The sequence below is a fragment of the Taudactylus pleione genome, unplaced genomic scaffold (assembly GCF_031769625.1).
Source record: "Taudactylus pleione unplaced genomic scaffold, aTauple2 ptg000161l, whole genome shotgun sequence".
Taxonomy (NCBI): Eukaryota; Metazoa; Chordata; class Amphibia; order Anura; family Myobatrachidae; genus Taudactylus; species Taudactylus pleione.
The window spans coordinates 5745743-5768292 of record NW_028284563.1 but is presented as its reverse complement, the minus strand read 5'-3'; positions in this window follow the sequence as shown (position 1 = coordinate 5768292).

The window sequence follows — 22550 nt, the reverse complement described above, 5'->3', positions numbered from 1 at the left end:
TAGGGATAATGTTGTGTAGGTAGTATGTGCGGGGAGTAGGTGCAGGGTTAGGGATAATGTAGTGTAGGTGGTGTGTGCGGGGAGCAGGTGTAGTGTTAGGGATAATGTAGTGTAAGTAGTATGTGCAGGGAGCAGGTGCAGGGTAAGGGATAATGTAGTGTAGGTAGTGTGTGCGGGGAGCAGGTGCAGGGTTAGGGATAATGTAGTGTAGGTAGTATGTGCGGGGAGCAGGAGCAGGGTTAGGTGTAGTGTAGTGTAGGTAGTATGTGTGGGAAGTAGGTGCAGGGTTAGGGATAATGTACTGTAGGTAGTATGTGCGGGGAGCAGGAGAAGGGTTAGGTGTAGTGTAGTGTAGGTAGTATGTGTGGGAAGTAGGTGCAGGGTTAGGGATAATGTAGTGTAGGTAGTGTGTGCGGGGAGCAGGTGCAGTGTTAGGGATAATGTAGTGTAGGTTGTATGTGCGGGGAGTAGGTGCAGGGTTAGGGATAATGTAGTGTAGGTGGTGTGTGCGGGGAGCAGGAACAGTGTTAGGGATAGTGTAGTGTAGGTAGTGTGTGCGGTGAGCAGGAGCAGTGTTAGGGATAATGTAGTGTAGGTAGTGTGTGCGGGGAGCAGGTGCAGGGTTTGGGATAATTAGTGTAGGTAGTGTGTGCGGGGAGCAGGTGCAGTGTTAGTTGTAGTGTAGTGTTTGTGGAGAACAGGTGCAGTGTCAGGGATACTGTAGTGTGTGCGGGGAGCAGGTGCAGGGTTAGTGATAATGTAGTGTAGGTAGTATGTGGGGGGAGCAGGTGTCGGGTTAGGGATAATGTAGTGTAGGTGGTTTGTGCGGGGATTGGGTGCAGGGTCAGGGATAATGTAATGTAGGTAGTGTGTGCTGGGAGCAGGAGCAGGGTTAGGGATAATGTAGTGTAGGTAGTGTGTGCGGGGAGTAGGTGCCGGGTTAGGGATAATGTAGTGTAGGTGGTGTGTGTGGGGAGCAGGTGCAGGGTTAGGGATAATGTAGTGTAGGTGGTGTGTGCGGGGAGCAGGTGCAGGGTTTGGGGTAATGTAGTGTAGGTAGTTTGTGCGGGGAGCAGGTGCAGGGTTAGGGATAATGTAGTGTAGGTGGTGTGTGTGGGGAGCAGGTGCAGGGTTAGGGATAATGTAGTGTAGGTGGTGTGTGCGGGGAGCAGGTGCAGGGTTTGGGGTAATGTAGTGTAGGTAGTTTGTGCGGGGAGTAGGTGCAGGGTTAGGGATAATGTAGTGTAGGTAGTGTGTGCGGGGAGCAGGTGCAGGGTTAGGGATTATGTAGTGTAGGTAGTGTGTGCGGGGAGCAGGTGCAGGGTTAGGGATAATGTAGTGTAGGTAGTGTGTGCGCGAAGCAGGTGCAGGGTTAGGGATAATGTAGTGTAGGTAGTGTGTGCGGGGAGCAGGTGCAGGGTTAGGGATAATGTAGTGTAGGTAGTGTGTGCGGGCAGCGGGAGCAGGGTTAGGGATAATGTAGTGTAGGTAGTGTGTGCGGGCAGCAGGTGCAGGGTTAGGGATAATGTAGTGTAGGTAGTGTGTGCGGGGAGCAGGTGCAGGGTTAGGGATAATGTAGTGAAGGTAATGTGTGCGGGCAGCGGGTGCAGGGTTAGGGATAATGTAGTGTAGGTAGTGTGTGCGGGAGCAGGTGCAGGGTTAGGGATAATGTAGTGTAGGTAGTATGTGCGGGGAGCAGGTGCAGGGTTAGGGATAATGTAGTGTAGGTAGTGTGTGCGGGCAGCGGGTGCAGGGTTAGGGATAATGTAGTGTAGGTAGTGTGTGCGGGAGCAGGTACAGGGTTAGGGATAATGTACTGTAGGTAGTGTGTGCGGGGAGCAGGTGCAGGGTTAGGGATAATGTAGTGTAGGTAGTGTGTGCGGGCAGCGGGTGCAGGGTTAGGGATAATGTAGTGTAGGTAGTGTGTGCGGGGAGCAGGTGCAGGGTTAGGGATAATGTAGTGTAGGTAGTGTGTGCGGGGAGCAGGTGCAGGGTTAGGGATAATGTAGTGTAGGTAGTGTGTGCGGGGAGCAGGTGCAGGGTTAGGGATAATGTAGTGTAGGTAGTGTGTGCGGGAGCAGGTGCAGGGTTAGGGATAATGTAGTGTAGGTAGTGTGGCCGGGGAGTAGGTGCAGGGTTAGGGATAATGTCGTGTTGGTGGTGAGTGCGGGGAGCAGGTGCAGGGTTAGGGGTAATGTAGTGTAGGTAGTGTGTGCGGGGAGTAGGTGCAGGGTTAGGGATAATGTAGTGTAGGTAGTGTGTGCGGGGAGCAAGTGCAGTGTTAGGGATAATGTAGTGTAGGTAGTGTGTGCGGGGAGCAGGTGCTGGGTTAGGGATAATGTACTGTAGGTAGTATGTGCGGGGAGCAGGTGCAGGGTTAGGTGTAGTCTAGTGTAGGTAGTATGTGCGGGGAGCAGGTGCAGGGTGAGGGATAATGTAGTGTAGTTAGTGTGTGCGGGGAGCAGGTGCAGGGTTAGGGATAATGTAGTGTAGGTAGCATGTGCGGGGAGCAGGTGCAGGGTTAGGGATAATGTAGCGTAGGTAGTATGTGCCGGGAGCAGGTGCAGGGTTAGGGATAATGTAGTGTAGTAAGTGTGTGCGGGGAGCAGGTGCAGTGTTAGGGATAATGTAGTGTAGGTAGTATGTGCGGTGAGCAGTTGCAGGGTTAGGGATAATGTAGTGTAGGTAGTATGTGCGGTGAGCAGTTGCAGGGTTAGGGATAATGTAGTGTAGGTAGTGTGTGCGGGAAGCAGGTGCAGGGTTAGGGATAATGTAGTGTAGGTAGTGTGTGCGGGGAGCAGGTGCAGGGTTAGGGATAATGTAGTGTAGGTAGTGTGTGCGGGCAGCGGGAGCAGGGTTAGGGATAATGTAGTGTAGGAAGTGTGTGCGGGCAGCAGGTGCAGGGTTAGGGATAATGTAGTGTAGGTAGTGTGTGCGGGGAGCAGGTGCAGGGTTAGGGATAATGTAGTGAAGGTAGTGTGTGCGGGCAGCGGGTGCAGGGTTAGGGATAATGTAGTGTAGGTAGTGTGTGCGGGAGCAGGTGCAGGGTTAGGGATAATGTAGTGTAGGTAGTATGTGCGGGGAGCAGGTGCAGGGTTAGGGATAATGTAGTGTAGGTAGTGTGTGCGGGCAGCGGGTGCAGGGTTAGGGATAATGTAGTGTAGGTAGTGTGTGCGGGAGCAGGTACAGGGTTAGGGATAATGTACTGTAGGTAGTGTGTGCGGGGAGCAGGTGCAGGGTTAGGGATAATGTAGTGTAGGTAGTGTGTGCGGGCAGCGGGTGCAGGGTTAGGGATAATGTAGTGTAGGTAGTGTGTGCGGGGAGCAGGTGCAGGGTTAGGGATAATGTAGTGTAGGTAGTGTGTGCGGGGAGCAGGTGCAGGGTTAGGGATAATGTAGTGTAGGTAGTGTGTGCGGGGAGCAGGTGCAGGGTTAGGGATAATGTAGTGTAGGTAGTGTGTGCGGGAGCAGGTGCAGGGTTAGGGATAATGTAGTGTAGGTAGTGTGGCCGAGGAGTAGGTGCAGGGTTAGGGATAATGTCGTGTTGGTGGTGAGTGCGGGGAGCAGGTGCAGGGTTAGGGGTAATGTAGTGTAGGTAGTGTGTGCGGGGAGTAGGTGCAGGGTTAGGGATAATGTAGTGTAGGTAGTGTGTGCGGGGAGCAAGTGCAGTGTTAGGGATAATGTAGTGTAGGTAGTGTGTGCGGGGAGCAGGTGCTGGGTTAGGGATAATGTACTGTAGGTAGTATGTGCGGGGAGCAGGTGCAGGGTTAGGTGTAGTCTAGTGTAGGTAGTATGTGCGGGGAGCAGGTGCAGGGTGAGGGATAATGTAGTGTAGTTAGTGTGTGCGGGGAGCAGGTGCAGGGTTAGGGATAATGTAGTGTAGGTAGCATGTGCGGGGAGCAGGTGCAGGGTTAGGGATAATGTAGCGTAGGTAGTATGTGCCGGGAGCAGGTGCAGGGTTAGGGATAATGTAGTGTAGTAAGTGTGTGCGGGGAGCAGGTGCAGTGTTAGGGATAATGTAGTGTAGGTAGTATGTGCGGTGAGCAGTTGCAGGGTTTTGGATAATGTAGTGTAGGTAGTATGTGCGGTGAGCAGTTGCAGGGTTAGGGATAATGTAGTGTAGGTAGTATGTGCGGGGAGCAGGTGCAGGGTTAGGGATAATGTAGTGTAGGTAATGTGTGCGGGGAGCAGGTGCAGTGTTAGGGATCATGTAGTGTAGGTAGTATGTGCAGGGTGCAGGTGCAGTGTTAGGGATAATGTAGTGTAGGTAGTATGTGCGGGGAGTAGGTGCAGGGTTAGGGATAATGTAGTGTAGGTGGTGTGTGCGGGGAGCAGGTGCAGTGTTAGGGATAATGTAGTGTAAGTAGTATGTGCAGGGAGCAGGTGCAGGGTTAGGGATAATGTATTGTAGGTATTGTGTGCGGGGAGCAGCAGCAGGGTTAGGGATAATGTAGTGTAGGTAGTATGTGCGGTGAGCAGGAGCAGGGTTAGGTGTAGTGTAGTGTAGGTAGTATGTGTGGGAAGTAGGTGCAGGGTTAGGGATAATGTAGTGTAGGTAGTATGTGCGGGGAGCAGGAGCAGGGTTAGATGTAGTGTAGTGTAGGTAGTATGTGTGGGAAGTAGGTGCAGGGTTAGGGATAATGTAGTGTAGGTAGTGTGTGCGGGGAGCAGGTGCAGTGTTAGGGATAATGTAGTGTAGGTTGTATGTGCGGGGAGTAGGTGCAGGGTTAGGGATAATGTAGTGTAGGTGGTGTGTGCGGGGAGCAGGAGTAGTGTTAGGGATAGTGTAGTGTAGGTAGTGTGTGCGGGGAGCAGGAGCAGTGTTAGGGATAATGTAGTGTAGGTAGTGTGTGCGGGGAGCAGGTGCAGGGTTTGGGATAATGTAGTGTAGGTAGTGTGTGCGGGGAGTAGGTGCAGGGTTAGGGATAATGTAGTGTAGGTAGTGTGTGCGGGGAGCAGGAGCAGTGTTAGGGATAGTGTAGTGTAGGTAGTGTGTGCGGGGAGCAGGTGCAGGGTTTGGGATAATGTAGTGTAGGTAGTGTGTGCGGGGAGCAGGAGCAGTGTTAGGGATAATGTAGTGTAGGTAGTGTGTGCGGGGATCAGGAGCAGTGTTAGGGATAGTGTAGTGTAGGCAGTGTGTGCGGGGAGCAGGTGCAGGGTTTGGGATAATGTAGTGTAGGTAGTGTGTGCGGGGAGCAGGTACAGGGTTATGGGTAGTGCAGTGTAGATAGTGTGTGCGGGGAGTAGGTGCAGGGTTAGGGATAATGTAGTGTAGGTAGTGTGTGCGGGGAGCAGGAGCAGTGTTAGGGATAATGTAGTGTAGGTAGTGTGTGCGGGGAGCAGGAGCAGTGTTAGGGATAATGTAGTGTAGGTAGTGTGTGCGGGGAGCAGGTGCAGGATTAGGGATAATGTAGTGTAGGTAGTGTGTGCGGGGAGCAGGTACAGGATTATGGGTAGTGTAGTGTAGGTAGTGTGTGCGGGGAGTAGGTGCAGGGTTAGGGATAATGTAGTGTAGGTAGTGCGTGCGGGGAGCAGGTGCAGGGTTAGGGATAATGTAGTGTAAGTAGTATGTGCAGGGAGTAGGTGCAGGGTTAGGGATAATGTAGTGTAAGTAATATGTGCGGGGAGCAGGTGCACTGTTAGGGATAATGTAGTTTAGGTGGTGTGTGCGGGGAGCTGGTCCAGTGTTAGGGATGATGTAGTGTAGATAGTGTTAGGCGAGCAGGTGCAGGGTTCTGGATGATGTAGTGTAGGTAGTGTGTGCGGGGAGCAGGTACAGTGTTAGGGATAATGTAGTGTAAGTAGTGTGTGCAGGGAGCAGGTGCAGGGTCAGTGGTAGTGTAGTGTAGGTAGTGTGGGCGAGGAGTAGGTGCAGTGTTAGGAGTAGTGTAGTGTAGGTATTGTTGGCGGGTAGTAGGTGTAGGGTTAGGGGGAGTGTAGTGTACGTAGTGTTGGCGGGGAGCAAGTGCAGGGTTAGTGGTAGTGTAGTGTATGTAGTGTTGGCGGGGATTTGGTGTAAGGTTAGTGGTAGTGTAGTGTAGGTAGTGTGGGCGAGGAGTAAGTGCAGGGTTAGGGATAGTGTAGTGTAGGTAGTGTTGGCGGGGAGTAGGTGCAGGGTTAGGGGGAATGTAGTATTTGTAGTGTGTGGGGTGAGTAAGTGCAAGGTCAGGGGTAGTGTAGTGTATGTAGTGTTGGTGGGGAGTAGATGCAGGGTCAGGGGTAGTGTAGTGTACGTAGTGTGTGGGGTGAGTAGTTGCATGGTTAGTGGTAGTGTAGTGTATGTAGTGTGGGCTTAAGTACGTGCACGGTTAGAGGTAGTGTAGTGTATGTTGTGTTGGTGGGGAGTAGGTGCAGGGTTAGGGGTAGTGTAGTGTAGGTAGTGTGGGCGGGAGTAGATGCAGGGTTAGTTGTAGTGTAGTGTATGTAGTGTGTGGGGTGAGTAGGTGCAAGGTCAGGGGTAGTGTAGTGTACGTAGTGTTGGTGGGGAGTAGGTGCAGGGTTAGGGGTAGTGTAGTGTAAGTAGTGTTGGTGGGGAGTAGGTGCAGGGTTTGGGGTAGTGTAGTGTACGTAGTGTGTTGGCGGGAGTAGGTGCAGGGTTAGGGGTAGTGTAGTATACGTAGTGTGTGGGATGAGTAGGTGCAAGGTCAGGGGTAGTGTAGTGTAAGTAGTGTTGGTGGGGAGTAGGTGCAGGGTTGGGGGTAGTGTAGATAGTGGGTGCAAGGAGGGGATGCAGATCTAGGGTTAGTGGGGAGCAATGTTAGAGTTAGTACCTGTCCTGTACCCGGTCTCTCCATAGAAGCTGTCTGCTGGAGAAGAGATGGAGGAGTATGACAGCGCTGCAGAAAGTAATAAGAACTAATTAAGCTTATTGGAAACTTCCAATTGCTTAGTTAGTCATTAGGGGATTCCAGAGCAAGCGCCGATAATATTTCCTTAGAATATGGAATTTAAGAAAAATGATACGTGCGATGGAGGGGCTTAACAAAAATTCAGCTCTCAAAAAAAATAAATAGGTGTATGAGGACATACTCTTTCATGGATAAAATAGCAGCAAAATGATGACGCTACTCAGCTACTCGCCTTGCTGGTACCACTGGAATACCGGTGTTTCCTACAGGTGACAATCTTAAAGTGAAAGGAAAATGGAGATATACTGAACAACCGCTGCCATCCAATCGGTGTAGAAACCACCTGGACACATTGTACTAAGTTGAACATGTTGACTTTTATGATTGTAATTATGGAGAAGGATTCAATTGCGTATTAATATCTACTCAGGTGCCCAATTTATTTGGGTTTTCAATCAAATTTGTCAACATATCTACTCTTGCTCCATTACTTGCCTGTGACAAAATAATCAAAAAGTGGCTAATGTTTCTTTATAACACTGTAATTCTTTATTTATAAGCAGACTTCCTCCCAGTGGGCCTACAGTATTTTGTTGTAGCGGATGAGGCAGCCATCTTGGCCACGCTCAGTTGCTGTTCTCTGTAATCATTCACACCAGCACTGGATATGGAGAGGCCTCTCCTGTGTATAGCTCCGAAGGGGTCTGTGGTGTCCGGCAGGTGCCGTAGGCTGGGCACGAAATCGCTGCTCCGCCATGAAGACGCGGGCAGTGCAGTAAGTGGAGGACTGACTGCTGGTTGCTACGTCTGCGTGATGCCACCGGGCTCTGCTATGTAGCGGATCTGTGTGGATCTGTGAATCTCAGGAGTGCTGAACAATGGAGTCCAAAGTAGAACAAAAGTGGAGAGGGTAACGGACACCACAGACCCCTTCGGAGCTATATACAGGAGAGGCCTCTCCACAGAGTTGGACTGGGGCATGAAGGGCCCACTGGTGGAATGCAGTGATAGGGGCCCATACTTAGGGGTGTCGCCAGCCTCCAGAGGGGGTCTGGGCCCCTTTAAATATATACATATATATATATACTGTATATCTATATATATATATATATATTAGGGGTGTGCACCGGCCACTTTTTGTGTTTTGGTTTTGGATCTGGATCTTTCTTCGTGTTTTGGATCTGGATTGGTTTTGCCAAAACCACCCTTCCGTGTTTTGGGTTCTGGGTTTTGTGTTTTGGATCTGTATTTTTTTTAAAAAAAGCATAAAAACAGCTAAAATCACAGAATTTGTTGGTTTCTCTGCTCCTATGCTATTATTAACCTCAATAACCTTAATTTCCACTCATTTCCAGTCTATTCTGAACACCTCACACCTCACAATAGTGTTTTCATGTCCAAAAGGTTGCACCGAGGTAGCTGGATGACTATGCTAAGCGACACGAGTGGGCGGCACAAACACGTGACCCATCTAGGAGTGACACTGCAGTGGCAGACAGGATGGCAGTTAGAAAAACTAGGCCCCAAACTGTACATAATGCAAAGAAAAAAAAGAAGTGCAAGATGGAATTGTCCTTGGGCCCTCCCACCCACCCTTATGTTGTATAAACAGGACATGCACACTTTAACAAATCAATCATTTCAGCGCCAGGGTCTGCCACACAACTGTGGCTGAAATGATTGGTTCGTTTGGGCCCCCACAAAACAAGCTGGCAATTAATGTGTCCCTGCACAAACTGGCTCTACGGAGGCAAGATGTCATCCTCATCCTACTCATCCACCAATTCCTCACCCTCTTCAGTGTGTACATCCTCATCCTCACAGAGTATTTTAATTGTTTGTGTAGCACACTTTGAGGGTGTCACCACCCTTTAACAGACAGACGCACGCTTGTCGCTGCTGCTTTGAGGATGCAAGTGTGGCTACATCGCACACAAGTCACAAACACATTAAAAAATAGTTTTTTATTTTTTGGAACACTTTGAGAGTTACACCACCCTTTAACAGACAGACGCACGCTTGTCGCTGCTGCTTTAAGGATGCAGGTGCGGCTACAGCCCACACATTTCACAAAGACTGAAAAAAAAAGAACAATATTTTAATTGTTTGTGTAGAACACTTTGAGGTGTCACCACCCTTTAACAGACAGACGCACGCTTGTCGCTGCTGCTTTAAGGATGCAGGTGCGGCTACAGCCCACACAATTCACATAGACAGAAAAAAGAACAATATTTTAATTGTTTGTGTAGCACACTTTGAGGGTGTCACCACCCTTTAACAGACAGACGCACGCTTGTCGCTGCTGCTTTAAGGATGCAGGTGCGGCTACAGCCCACACAATTCACAAAGACAGAAAAAAGAACAATATTTTAATTGTTTGTGTAGCACACTTTGAGGGTGTCACCACCCTTTAACAGACAGACGCACGCTTGTCGCTGCTGCTTTAAGGATGCAGGTGTGGCTACAGCCCACACAATTCACAAAGACAGAAAAAAAAAGAACAATATTTTAATTGTTTGTGTAGCACACTTTGAGGGTGTCACCACCCTTTAACAGACAGACGCACGCTTGTCGCTGCTGCTTTGAGGATGCAGGTGGAATCTAGACGGGATTTGGAACCGAGGACACACTACCTCCATCAATTGTCTAAATCCCACTGCACTAATGTCGGATACCGGACGCACGTCTAACACCAACATAGCAGTCAAGGCCTCAGTTATACGTTTTGCTTCAGGATGACTGCTGTCGTACTTCATCCTCATCGCTAGGGACTGTTGGAGGGTCAATTGTTTAGTAAAAGTAGTGATGTTCCTACTTCCTCTCTGGGATGATGAACAACTCCCAGCAGCAGCAACAGCACTAGGAGGAAGAGGTTCTTGATCTTTCCCTATTTTATTTTTATCGGAGAAAGTTTGGTCCTCCATTTATGTTATATTGATATATATACGTGCGGCTAAAGCGCACACAAACACAGAAAATATTATTTTATTTTTGCTGGAGAGTAGTGCACTTTGTGGGTTACACCACCCTTTAAGAAATGAGCCAGCCGGCTCTTTACTTATGGGACACAGGCGCACGCTTGGCGCTGCTCCTTTGTTGATGCACGTGCAGCCACAGTGCACACAATTCACAAACACAGAAAATAATTTTTTTTTTGGTTTGGACTGGAGTGTACTTTCGGGGGTTACAGCACCCTTAACGGTCAAGCCAGCCGGCCCTTTACTTATGACACAGGCGCACGCTTGGCACTACTTTGTTGATGCACGTGCGGCTACTGCGCACACAATTCACAAACACAGAAAATAATTTTTTTTAAGGTTTGGACTGGAGTGTACTTTCGGGGGTTACAGCACCCTTAACGGTCAAGCCAGCCGGCCCTTTACTTATGACACAGGCGCACGCTTGGCACTACTTTGTTGATGCACGTGCGGCTACTGCGCACACAATTCACAAACACAGAAAATAATTTTTTTTTGGTTTGGACTGGAGTGTACTTTCGGGGGTTACAGCACCCTTTAACGGTCAAGCCAGCCGGCCCTTTACTTATGACACAGGCGCACGCTTGGCACTACTTTGTTGATGCACGTGCGGCTACTGCGCACACAATTCACAAACACAGAAAATTATTTTTTTTTAGGTTTGGACTGGAGTGTACTTTCGGGGGTTACAGCACCCTTAACGGTCAAGCCAGCCGGCCCTTTACTTATGACACAGGCGCACGCTTGGCACTACTTTGTTGATGCACGTGCGGCTACTGCGCACACAATTCACAAACACAGAAAATAATTTTTTTTTTGGTTTGGACTGGAGTGTACTTTCGGGGGTTACAGCACCCTTAACGGTCAAGGCAGCCGGCCCTTTACTTATGACACAGGCGCACGCTTGGCACTACTTTGTTGATGCACGTGCGGCTACTGCGCACACAATTCACAAACACAGAAAATAATTTTTTTTTTGGTTTGGACTGGAGTGTACTTTCGGGGGTTACAGCACCCTTAACGGTCAAGCCAGCCGGCCCTTTACTTATGACACAGGCGCACGCTTGGCACTACTTTGTTGATGCACGTGCGGCTACTGCGCACACAATTCACAAACACAGAAAATAATTTTTTTTTTGGTTTGGACTGGAGTGTACTTTCGGGGGTTACAGCACCCTTAACGGTCAAGCCAGCCGGCCGTTTACTTATGACACAGGCGCACGCTTGGCACTACTTTGTTGATGCACGTGCGGCTACTGCGCACACAATTCACAAACACAGAAAATAATTTTTTTTTGGGTTTGGACTGGAGTGTACTTTCGGGGGTTACAGCACCCTTAACGGTCAAGCCAGCCGGCCCTTTACTTATGACACAGGCGCATGCTTGGCACTACTTTGTTGATGCACGTGCGGCTACTGCGCACACAATTCACAAACACAGAAAATATATTATTTTTTTAGCACTTGGGGGGAGCACCCCTGATGGACAGAGCACCCCCTGGACAACACTACAGCACTCCTTTAGGACTGGGACACTGCACAGGACTTTGGAGTGGACACAGCCCCTATGGAGAACTGACTGCACAACACAGTCCAGCCAGCCCCTATGGACTTTGAAGTAGTGGACACAGCCCCTATTAACAACAGCAGCACAGCACAACACAGCCAGCCCCTATGGACTTTGAAGTAGTGGACAACAGCAGCACTACACTACACTACACTACACAGCCCTAACTCCCAACCTCCCTCTTCACTGTCCACAGCCGAGTGAGAAAATGGCGCCGACGCGGGTACCTTATATAGGATCCAAAACCCGCGAGACTCGGAAGGCGGGATGATGACGTTTTGCCTTGATTTCAGATCCGAGTCAGGCGGGAAAAGTCGAGCCTGACTCGGATCGGACTCGGATCGGGGGGGTTCGGATTTCAGAAATCCGAACCCGCTCACCCCTAATATATATATATATATATATAGTAAATACTGCTAGTGAATGCATAATAATGTTCCAGATAAATAGCAGCAGTGTATTGAAGATAATACACAATATTACTGTGCAGTATAATTCAAGTGCACAGTCTGGAACCTGATCCCTAGAGGAGGGGGTGGGGCCTACTGGGGGTTTCCCCTGTACCCCTGTTGGCCAGTCCTACCCTGCCTCTCCATATCCAGTGCTGGTGTAGCACAAACAGGGCAGGCTATTTGTCATTCTCTCACGAGAGGCTTTCATGGCACGGATACATCTGGAGTCCACATATCCACTTATGTGGATTATTAATCAAGACATTTTTTGACTGTTCTCTCATATCAGGATATTCAGTATGCATACATCTGTCACACTGAGAATGTGTTCCAATTAAATTACAGTTGCAATATTTGTATCCATTTCTGCACTGCTGGATTACCACTCCAACTGGATTTCCACCTGTCTTCTAAGTCACGTGACTTTTTGCTGTTTAACCTTAGGAGTTACATTTTTGACCTTTACCGGTTTTGTTTGGACTATTTTTTATATACATATTTTTTATTGTTTATTTTAATTTTATATATTTTTCATTTTTTATTTATTCTTAAACTGTCTTTCATTATTTTTTTTTTCATGTGGCTACGTTGTTGTGAATATTCAGGTCTTCCAGTTTATTAGCCACTTATGTGCATCCAGGTCCATCAGGTCAGGGAATTTTTTATATATTATTTTGTACCCATAGGGTCTGTTTTATTTCATTTTGTGTTGTCATTGATATTTATCTTTTGAATTTTAGATATTAAATATATTTATATTGGTATTACAAGCGCTCCCATTTTTTCTTTTTTCTTCCTGTGTAGAAGCATGCGTAGGATTGCGCAACGACTAAGATGCCCGCTTTGAGCATCTTTAGATGCTGTACAGACTGATGCCTTATAGATGCCACCATTGGTTGTACCATCGCTACTTGCACCAGCCCTATGGCAGGTGCACGATTTTCCATCTAAATATGGCCGCCAATGTGAGCGATGAAGCATCTGTGTACGCAAACACCAGCGACACTCCCATAACACACCAATAAGACGGACCAATTTTGCGTGTCTTAATAACCACCTCCCAGTCACTGCCCAGGAACACCCAGCACTTTTCATTTCTGATACTGTGCTTCTCAATCATTGTGTAACACCTGCGCCATATGAGTATGAGGGATTTTCGTGCATGCACAGTAGCAAAAAAATCGCTTAACTTTGCCAACATTGGCATTGCGTGTCTCTGAATCAGGCCCTATGTGTCTTGGTCCTCAGGTCCAAATTTGGCGGGAAGATCTGACCCAAAACCGAGCTGCTCATCTCTACCTGCAATTCATTTTGTTTGGACTGTGGAAGGAAACCATAGTACCCAGAGAAGACCCATGCACACACAGGGAGAACATACAAACTGAAAATACTGTAGATAGGCCTCTGGTTGAAGTTGATCTCATGGGCGCAGTGCAATCCAGTTGAGACACCAATGCAATGCTTACCACTGTACCACCATGTCATTATGTAAAGTATATGACAGCTTAGCAAATAGAAAATGCAGAGAAGAAAGACATGTTGGAGCAGAGAAAATACAAGGAAACATTTGTATGGTTATGCTTTCTCTACTATTTCATGGGCTATAAAAATATATTTAACAAAACTGAAGAAGATCAATTTACCATCGAAAGACCAGTATCCTAGGTGAAAGTATTTTCTTGCAAATCATATAATGCTGTTGACATGAGCAAAAACATTTCTCTGCGTTAGGTGGAAAAAAGTCATTTTATGGATTTTTTTTTTTTGTTAAATGAATGTAACCAATGTGTAAAAATAATGAAACACACACAATGCACACAAACGACCGTGCCAAATTATTGCAGCTCTGGGAGCAGTAACGTTTGTGCCAACAAGTTACTGTGTATGGATTTCATGCACTCATTCGGTCTTGTATACAATAAAATGTTCTTTTTAATAGTGCCAAAGATAGCTTTGCCACGGTAATCCAGCAGCGCATGCAAGACGTATAATTAGAGCAGGGAAGGAAACTTTTTTTCTCTCCCCCTGTTATAGATAAATATACTATTTGCAATGAAAACTACCAGGAACCCATAGGTCCATTTCCTCCACAGTAATCTGAGATCATTGATTGGGATTTTTTCCATTCAGCTCATTTCTTTCATTGAAGATTTGTGAGTCTGTAAGAGCAAATAGGGTGGTCAGGCTTCATTACAGACAGCTGGGGCAGCCAATATCCATCACTGCTAGCCTGTGCCGGATTTACAAGTCAACTGTTCAACATTTTCCACACTTGTTCTAATTTGACCGGGTTCTATTTCTTAATAAGTGTTGTGACTGCACAGCTGAGGTATACAGGTAAAAGACATGTGCAAATCCATTCAACAGTTTCAGTCTATATTATTATTATTATTACCAGTTATTTATATAGCACACACATATTCCGCAGCGCTTTACAGAGAGAATATTTGGCCAGTCACATCAGTCCCTGCCCCAGTGGAGCTTACAATCTATGGCCCTCATTCAGAGCCGTTCGTTAATAGCAGTACGCTCGCTGCGTTCCGATGTTGACTAACAGCGCATGCGTCGGTGTTACACTGCGCATGTGCGTACGGCAGATTGCGAGCTTTTTTTGTCTCGTTCGTCAAATAGCGTACAGGAAGTGACATGTCAAATGTGATTGACAGAACAGGGCGTTTTTGGGCGTTGACGGGGGTGGAGATGGAAAAACGCAGGCGTGGCAAGGCGTATTTGGGACGTACATACATTATCAGATGCGAATGTCAAATGTGTTCATACCAACTCATACGTCACTGGATGATCCTCTTTCCCTTCAAAATGCTCGCACAGCTTAGGGTCTGGATTACTCGACCACATTGGCGATGGCCTTCTCCTCCGTCCCGGCACTCCACGATGTAGCATCGATTAATCACGGCTTGTCAGAAAATCAATTAGTGTTGGATTGAAAACCGGCTTGGTATGTGTTTGGCAATCACTTTTTTGGGTTAGCACAAAACCGTACGCAGGTGGAAATCATAGCTGCTAATGTCAGGATTACACAATAAATTTGCGTACATTTGTGGGGGTTTATGTTGGGCGCAATTTTTGGTTTTTGGCCTATTGTAACAATAATGTCATCATGTTTGTGTTTTTTTGGCCATTTTGCTTTTGCCTGGTGAATTTGCATCCTTATGTAAATTTTAAAACGTTCCTTAAAGAGCCCCCTAATGTTGTTGTTGCACGTTTTTGCCTTGTGGGCCAGGATTAAATGTAACCCATTTTTACAATAATGTCAGAATACAAAGTCGTACATTTTTGGCAAATTTATTGCTATAAAAAAACAATTTCATGCACATATTTTAAACAAACATTTTTTGCAGTGTTCATTCCAAAACATTTAATAATTGTGCAAACATAAAAGTTTTTGGAAACGTAAAGCTAAAAATTAAAAACAATTCACAAGAAAGGAGAGGGAAGTTTTGGCCAGAAAGGAATATGAGGCAAGCACAGAAGGAGTGTGGGAAAAGTAGCCAGTGCTGTCAAAGTTTTTTCCCCCGTTTGGCTGGGGGAGGGAGGGTGCCAGACCGGGTCCGGGATGTCATCGGGCTGGCCTGTCCAGAGGCAGATGTTGTGGCCTCTGGACTAGGCACAGGGCTAGGCACATTTGGAGGATTGGCTGATGTTGTGCCAGAGGTGGAGGATCCTGTTGTTCCGGCAGGAAGGGAGGTCGGCTCCACCATGTGCTGGCGAACAAGCTGCTCCAGGGCATTGGCGATGCGGATGTTGGCCCTGGTATTTTCCGCCAGGGCCTGACCAATGGTCACGTTGGCCGCAGCATTTTGCTCCAGGGCCTCAGCCACCCGTACCAGACTGGCGTCCATCCTCTGCAGAATCTCCGTATGGAAATCCGATTTAAAATTGAGTTCTGTGAGGAGGGACACAGCCTGCGAGGGGGGTTGCCCTGGACTGGCTTCTGCAGGGTCCTCAGCCGGATGTACTGGTTCCTCCCCTGCAGAGCCAGCAGAAATTCTGCGGCCAAGGCTCCACTCTGGAGCAGACTCATCCGCCTGTGTCTCTGTTGGAAAAATGAGAAAAGACTCACATTAGAATCTACATATTGGCACAATAACATTTCAGAGTTGGTGACATCACAATATTTACCTTGGACAACATGAGTAGCCGCAAAGTCTGGCATGTCCGTATCCATGTTGGACACGCCAAACACCTCCACAGCCGGCACACACCCCTGTGCCAGCTCTTCTAAATCATTCAACTCCAATGACACGGGTGGGATCCCCACCTGTCCCCCTTGCATGCCTAGCCCTGTCAGCCATTTTTTGTTTCAGGCGATATTTGAAGTCTTGCCATCTGTTGGTGAAAAAGTAGCCATTATTAATGCATTCTTTCCCCCAGTTTTTGTGGGTGGTCAAGTTTTAACTTACCGCCGTTTGACATCCCGGGCTAGACGGACAAAATCACCCACCCTATTGACCGCAACGGCTACCTCCTCCCACATTCTCCACTTCTGGCTTGCACTCATATTCCTGTCTGCCTGTGGCAGGATGTCCACACACTTCTGAACCAAAACCTCCATCTCCTTTCTTGTGAATTGTGGCTGCCTTTTCTTTTTGCCAGCTTTGGCCGGAATACTGGGCCCAGCAGCCTCTTCCATGTCATCCTCCTCACCTATTTGTTTAAATGTTGAGAATTGTAAACTTCACAACTTGCACTATATTATGTTTCAAATTAATCATTGTTTCCAAATGCCTGAAATACTTACCTCCAGACTGTTGCCCATTGTTTCCCTGGTCTGTAGCCATGTCTTAGCTCAAAACAAGAAATACACCAGAATTTTTGGTTTGGCTTGTGACGTATTTATACATGCGTCCTTATTTTTCGGCCGCATCATTGATTGTGCGTTCCTATGATCCCTCCTTAATTTGTGCGGGAAACTAAACACTATTTATGGCTTGGGGCGTCTCGAGTCAAGGTGGCGTTTGTTGATTGTTGGAGGTTACGTTGGTCGGAGTTGATTGTTGGCGGGTTTTGGAGTTGGCGTTGGTGGGAGTAGTTTTTGTTTGCTAAATTTGGTTTGGGTTTTTCTGTTCGCATTTTTTCTGTTGGTTTTGTTTTATGCGTTTCTTTATTTGGTAAGTTTTTGGCAGTCTAACTTTTGTTCAATTTGTGTCTCCTTCTTTTTCTGTTTTTTCTAACGTTATTTTTTCGTAATTTCATCTTTGTTAGGTTTTTTTTTGGCTCTGCCCCAAAGACCTTTTGATCCGGAATCTTATATATTATCTATTGGTAAGTTAATTTTTTCACTTGGTTAGTAAATGTTCATGTTTGTATTTACGCAACTTTGTTGGACCTTACACTTGTAACCTTTGTTTTTCTTAGTCAGAAATGTTTCTAAAATGTTGTGTTTTTCTAGCTGCGTATTTTTTAACTTGTATTTGCGAACTAATTAGCGCATTTTTATCTGTTTCTATTGTGACTTGTATTTGCGAACTAATTAGCGCATTTTTATCTGTTTCTGTTGTGACTTGTATTTGCGAACTAATTAGTGCATTTTTAGCTGTTTTTATTGTGACTTGTATTTGCGAACTAATTAGCGCATTTTTATCTGTTTCTATTGTGACTTGTATTTGCGAACTAATTAGCGCATTTTTATCTGTTTCTATTGTGACTTGTATTTGCGAACTAATTAGTGCATTTTTATCTGTTTCTATTGTGACTTGTATTTGCGAACTAATTAGCGCATTTTTATCTGTTTCTATTGTGACTTGTATTTGCGAACTAATTAGCGCATTTTTAAATGCTTATTCAGACCCGTTAAATTGTTTGTGTTTTCCCTTTAGCATTTGTTGCTTACATTTGGCCCCAATTTGACGCAGTGTGCGCAATGTCGTTTTTCTCTTTGGGCAAATGTGTGTTTCTCCCCTTTTATGTTTTGTCTTGCACCAAATTTTGAAACTGAAATGGCCAGCATAAATTGATGTATTTTTATATTGTGATTCTTTACAGTTTGCACGTATCATGACAATACCCCGGCATGTAAGCATCAATGGATGGTATCATCAAGCTAAGTTAAATTTGTTTTTTTGGGGGGGTTAAAAAGCCTTACATTCAAATCTTGCCATTTCAGTTGATCTGGGTCGGATTGTTCTGGCCATGCTCCCGGAAGCCGACCAACCTCAATCTCGTCCCAGGCGTAGGCATCGTAGGCGTGCAAGGCCCCAGATATTTCGAACACGTGTCACCCTTTTTGGAATGCCCGATGATGAGGTTTTAAGACGCTACCGTCTTCCTCCCAAAATCATCATAGACACTCTCTCATTAATAGAGAGTGATCTTGAGCGGCAAATTGACAGTCCTACAGCAATACCACCACTTACGCAATTTATGGCGGTGTTACATTTCTGTGCCTCAGGATCGTTTCAAACCACGGTGGGAATAGTGGCGGGCATCTCACAATCCTCCTTTTCCCGGATCCTGAGGGCAGTGATGGAGGCACTTTTCAAGCACCTCCATCATTTTATTCAAATGCCTTTGGATATGGGTGCCCTTAGTGTGGCCAAAGCCAATTTTTACCAAATAGCTGGCTTCCCACACATCATAGGGGTTGTGGATGGTACTCACATACCACTTCAGCCTCCAGCACGGCTGGAGGACATATTTCGCAACCGGAAACACTATCACTCCCTGAATGTAATGGTGGTATTTGATGCCTCCCTCCAGATCCTGTCCCTGAATGCAAAATTACCAGGAAGTGCACATGACTCATTCGTCATCCGGCAATCAGGGATATGGCCCAAATTAACCAACCTACAAGCTGGTGATGCGTGGCTTCTGGGTAAGTGGAGACCTTTAGTACATAACAATGTTAAGCTTGATACACAGTGATCCTGATGTTGTCTCTTCTTTTTCACAGGAGACAGTGGCTACCCTTGCACGCCCTGGCTGCTCACTCCTTATTTGGCTCCCACACCAGGGCCACAAAGTGAGTTTAATGCCGCATTTACAGCCACCAGGCAAGTGGTGGAGTGCTGTATCAGCCTTTTAAAAGGCCAATTCAGATGCCTCCACCGCTCTGGTGGCGAGCTCATGTATTTGCCGGATATGGTTTCGAAAATTGTGGTCCTGTGTGGGATATTTCACAACATTGCCATAAGGAGTGGTGTCCCAATGCAGCCAGAGGATGCCTTACCTGAGGATGGCCCCCCCGAGGTTGGTCGGAGGTCAGTATGTGGGGGGGCCATACGCGATGATGTGGTGGCCAGATATTTTAGGTAATTATTGTCAAAACAACAGTGTTTATACCCAATGTGGTACGGTTTGTTGGAGAACATCTAATTAATTGTTTTTTTTTTCTCCATCTTCTGTTTGTTTGCATAATCTTTGGCACTCCAACGATGACTACTTCCTGCTACCCTTAAAAAACCTTCATGTGGAAACTTTGGGAATATATTATGGAACCCATATTGCAACGCCACATTTGTGGAATCATGTTGGCATGGTCCTTCGTCAACCAGTTCTTGATTTGTTGTGTGTTTTTTTATAGTTTTTTTTATGTGTTGTATTTATGATTATCACTGTGTGTTTTGTTTGTGAGTGACCACTTTGTTTTTTTAGTTATGTTGTGAATAAATGTCTTGAGAGTGTAATTTTGATCCTTGTTTTGCCCGTTACAAGCAAGTGTAACCAGGTTCACACACGTTACATTTGCCTAAGGGGTAATCCAGTAATGACGCAATTTGAGCTAAAATGTAATATGTTTTCTGGGTCCAAACCAACACCCAAAGGAATCCTGTACAATCAGTTGGCTTCGTAATATCGGCCTAAGCAGCTTGCCCCCCAAATAGGAACCTGTAAAATGTAGTAATATATAATTTTGACAACACCAAAAAAGGGAAATGAGATTGTTACTGTTAGGTGTTTCTTGTGCCTGTTTTCCTTAAAAATACAACACACAATCTTAGTGACAATAATTGCAAATCCTTGCTGGAAGAGTCTACTTATGTCAGTGTAAACAATATCTGATTTTGAAACAAGGAATGAGACAGAACATTAAGTTGAAAATATTAATTTATTTACATTTTGACAATAAAAAAAAAAAAACTAGTTCCTAAGGAGGACCGACATATGGTCAAGGACCACCAGCAGACCGATGATGTGTTCCCGCATACGGCCCACACAGCCGGCTAATTCAGCCCTATGCCTCTGTTCCTCTGTGGGTTAGAAAAGTGTGGGGATTAATACATCAATAATGAAACCACATTAAAAAACAAGCCAAAACAAGCTAACCAAAAATGAAAATATTGTGGCACAAAGCAGAATTACACCGATAAAACCAAGCCCCCCAAAATGGTCTAGCCCAAAAATACAAGTCCAAAAATCAGATTCAGACAGGTGTGATATGTGTATGGTGAAATCAGCAGTAACAGGTAAAGACAACCCGAAAATTCCCAAAAAGTCGACCAAAAAACACAAAAAAAGGGAACGACACATGATTACATACAAACAGTTTGTGGCGCAAAAAAAACAAAATAAAAAACATACCGTTCGAAAAAACAGCCAATTGCCAATCGGCCAATTGCGTGCGTATTACCAACTGCATTCCTTGCTGAATCAGGCCCTGTATGAGGAAGACCGTAAAGAACCAAGAAATAATAGGTCCACTATTAGAAGAAAGACAGTTCATGGATGCAAAACCAAGTTTTGCATTCCAGAATGAAATTACAGTGGTTGCCACCTACAGATACTCTCAAGGCAGAGCAAGAAAAGTTCTGGGCAAAGTACTTTGGTTTAGCATCCAAAATGGATATTGCTTTAGAAATCAGGATCACTGGCATCACAAGAAAGTGCGGGGGTAGAGGGCCGCACCAGTTGTGTCACCATATAAGGGGGTGACACTAAAATAGCACAGGAATGCCCCAAAGATCAGCACACATAAGGGGCGTGGAGCAAAGCCACACCCCTTCTATGAAGCCATGCCTCCTTCTGCACGCACATGCCTGCGGCACACAGAAGAACTCCGACCAGCCTCTCCGGGGTGTCACCCAGGGAAGTGATGCCTCTGATCAGGATGACACCAAAACCAATGTGTTGGTCTATTACACGGTTATTGTTGCAATAGTCACAGTAGGTCCCTCCATAGTGTGAACAAGGGAGAAATTGTGGAGTTCGATGTGGAGAATGGAATCAGTGGTGTAGAGTTTGCCAATGTACTATCCAGTACCGGATCCTGGTGGTATGCCAGCCCAAAGAATAGTTATGCAGATGTTTGCAGTCACTCTGGATGTCCAGGGAGATATCGGTGGACACAGGACTGTGAAAGGTGTCACTGTATCGCATGCCATGGGAAGAGACCTTGTAGCCTCAATTCCCAGCACCTCGATGTACAGATGCAAGCTGATGTCAGGTGAGATGCTGGACAAAGTAGTTGGCACAAATGTGCACCAACATATAGAGGAGAATATGGTTGTTTGCCTCAAAGGCAGAACTACCCATGAAAGTGGTGCACCAGGGTCCATTGAGTATAGAACTACCGCCAACACTTTGAAGGTTGTCAGCTGTGGAGCAAGATACAGTCAAGGAAGTACCCACTGAGAAGAGATGCCCCCGCGGCAACCACCCTTAAAGTACAAGAAACCCTCCTCTATATTCCCCAAAACCCACTTAAAGAGAAGAGTTTTGAGATGATCAGGGAAAAGTTCCAGAGGTAAATCACTTGCCAGATACAGGCAGTAGTACATAGCCAATATTCTTATGTGTATGGAATGTTAGTTGCAAATTTAATTCCTGCTGAAGACTTTTGATTGACATTTTCTACATTAGATTTTTTGAACTGCTGTATTTCTGCCAAAAACATGTATAATTCAAGTGGTAGAGTCAACATCGGAATTACCTGCCATTACAAGGTATCATTAATGTTCTTCCATTTCAGCTATGGCTATTGGTGTAGGGGAAACTGCAGCTGTCCACAACTACAGCCCCCATGATGTACTAGGGCATAGGACAGCCAGATGCATGCGCATTAGCTAGGGAACTGCAAGAGGAGGAGAGCGTAGAGCCTGCAAACTGCAAGAGGAAGAGAGGTAAAAGTCTTCAAAAGTGGATTTCAGAGGATCTGTGGAGGAAAACAGGTGGAGGCCAGCATTCTCTGGGAGAGCGAGATGACCAATAGAAGAGCGAGTTGGTATTAGACTCAGAGATGTCATAAGGCTAAGTGAGGTAGGAGGGAAGAGAGAGCCTTGCATAGTCCCCAGGGAGCCTGCACAGAAGCAGCAGAAAGCCTGTCAGTGACTCAGACCAGTAGTGTGCTGAGAGAGATGTTATAGGTCTATACCATCCAGAGACATGCTGCTTAGAGCCTCTTAGAGTTAACATGCAGAAATATGGCAGAGTGTCTAGGAGTTATAGTCCCATGACTTTTGACAGTATTCCGGGGAAGCTGTGTATGGGTTTTCAAAAACAGTGCTGCATCTACCCTTGTGTCTTCACAATGATGAGATACAACCAGAGTAATAGATATAAAAGTGCTGCAACGAATATTCTATGTACCCCAACTGTGCAAATAGAGACACTTAAGCGACTCAGGTTGCCAACATACAAATAACATACAGAGGGTTCTTCTATTATACAAGAGTGTCTTGGATATTCCCATTAGAGTCTGCTTCCAAATTGCAATCCAGTGTGTTAGGACTGTAGATTGCTATTACTGCAAG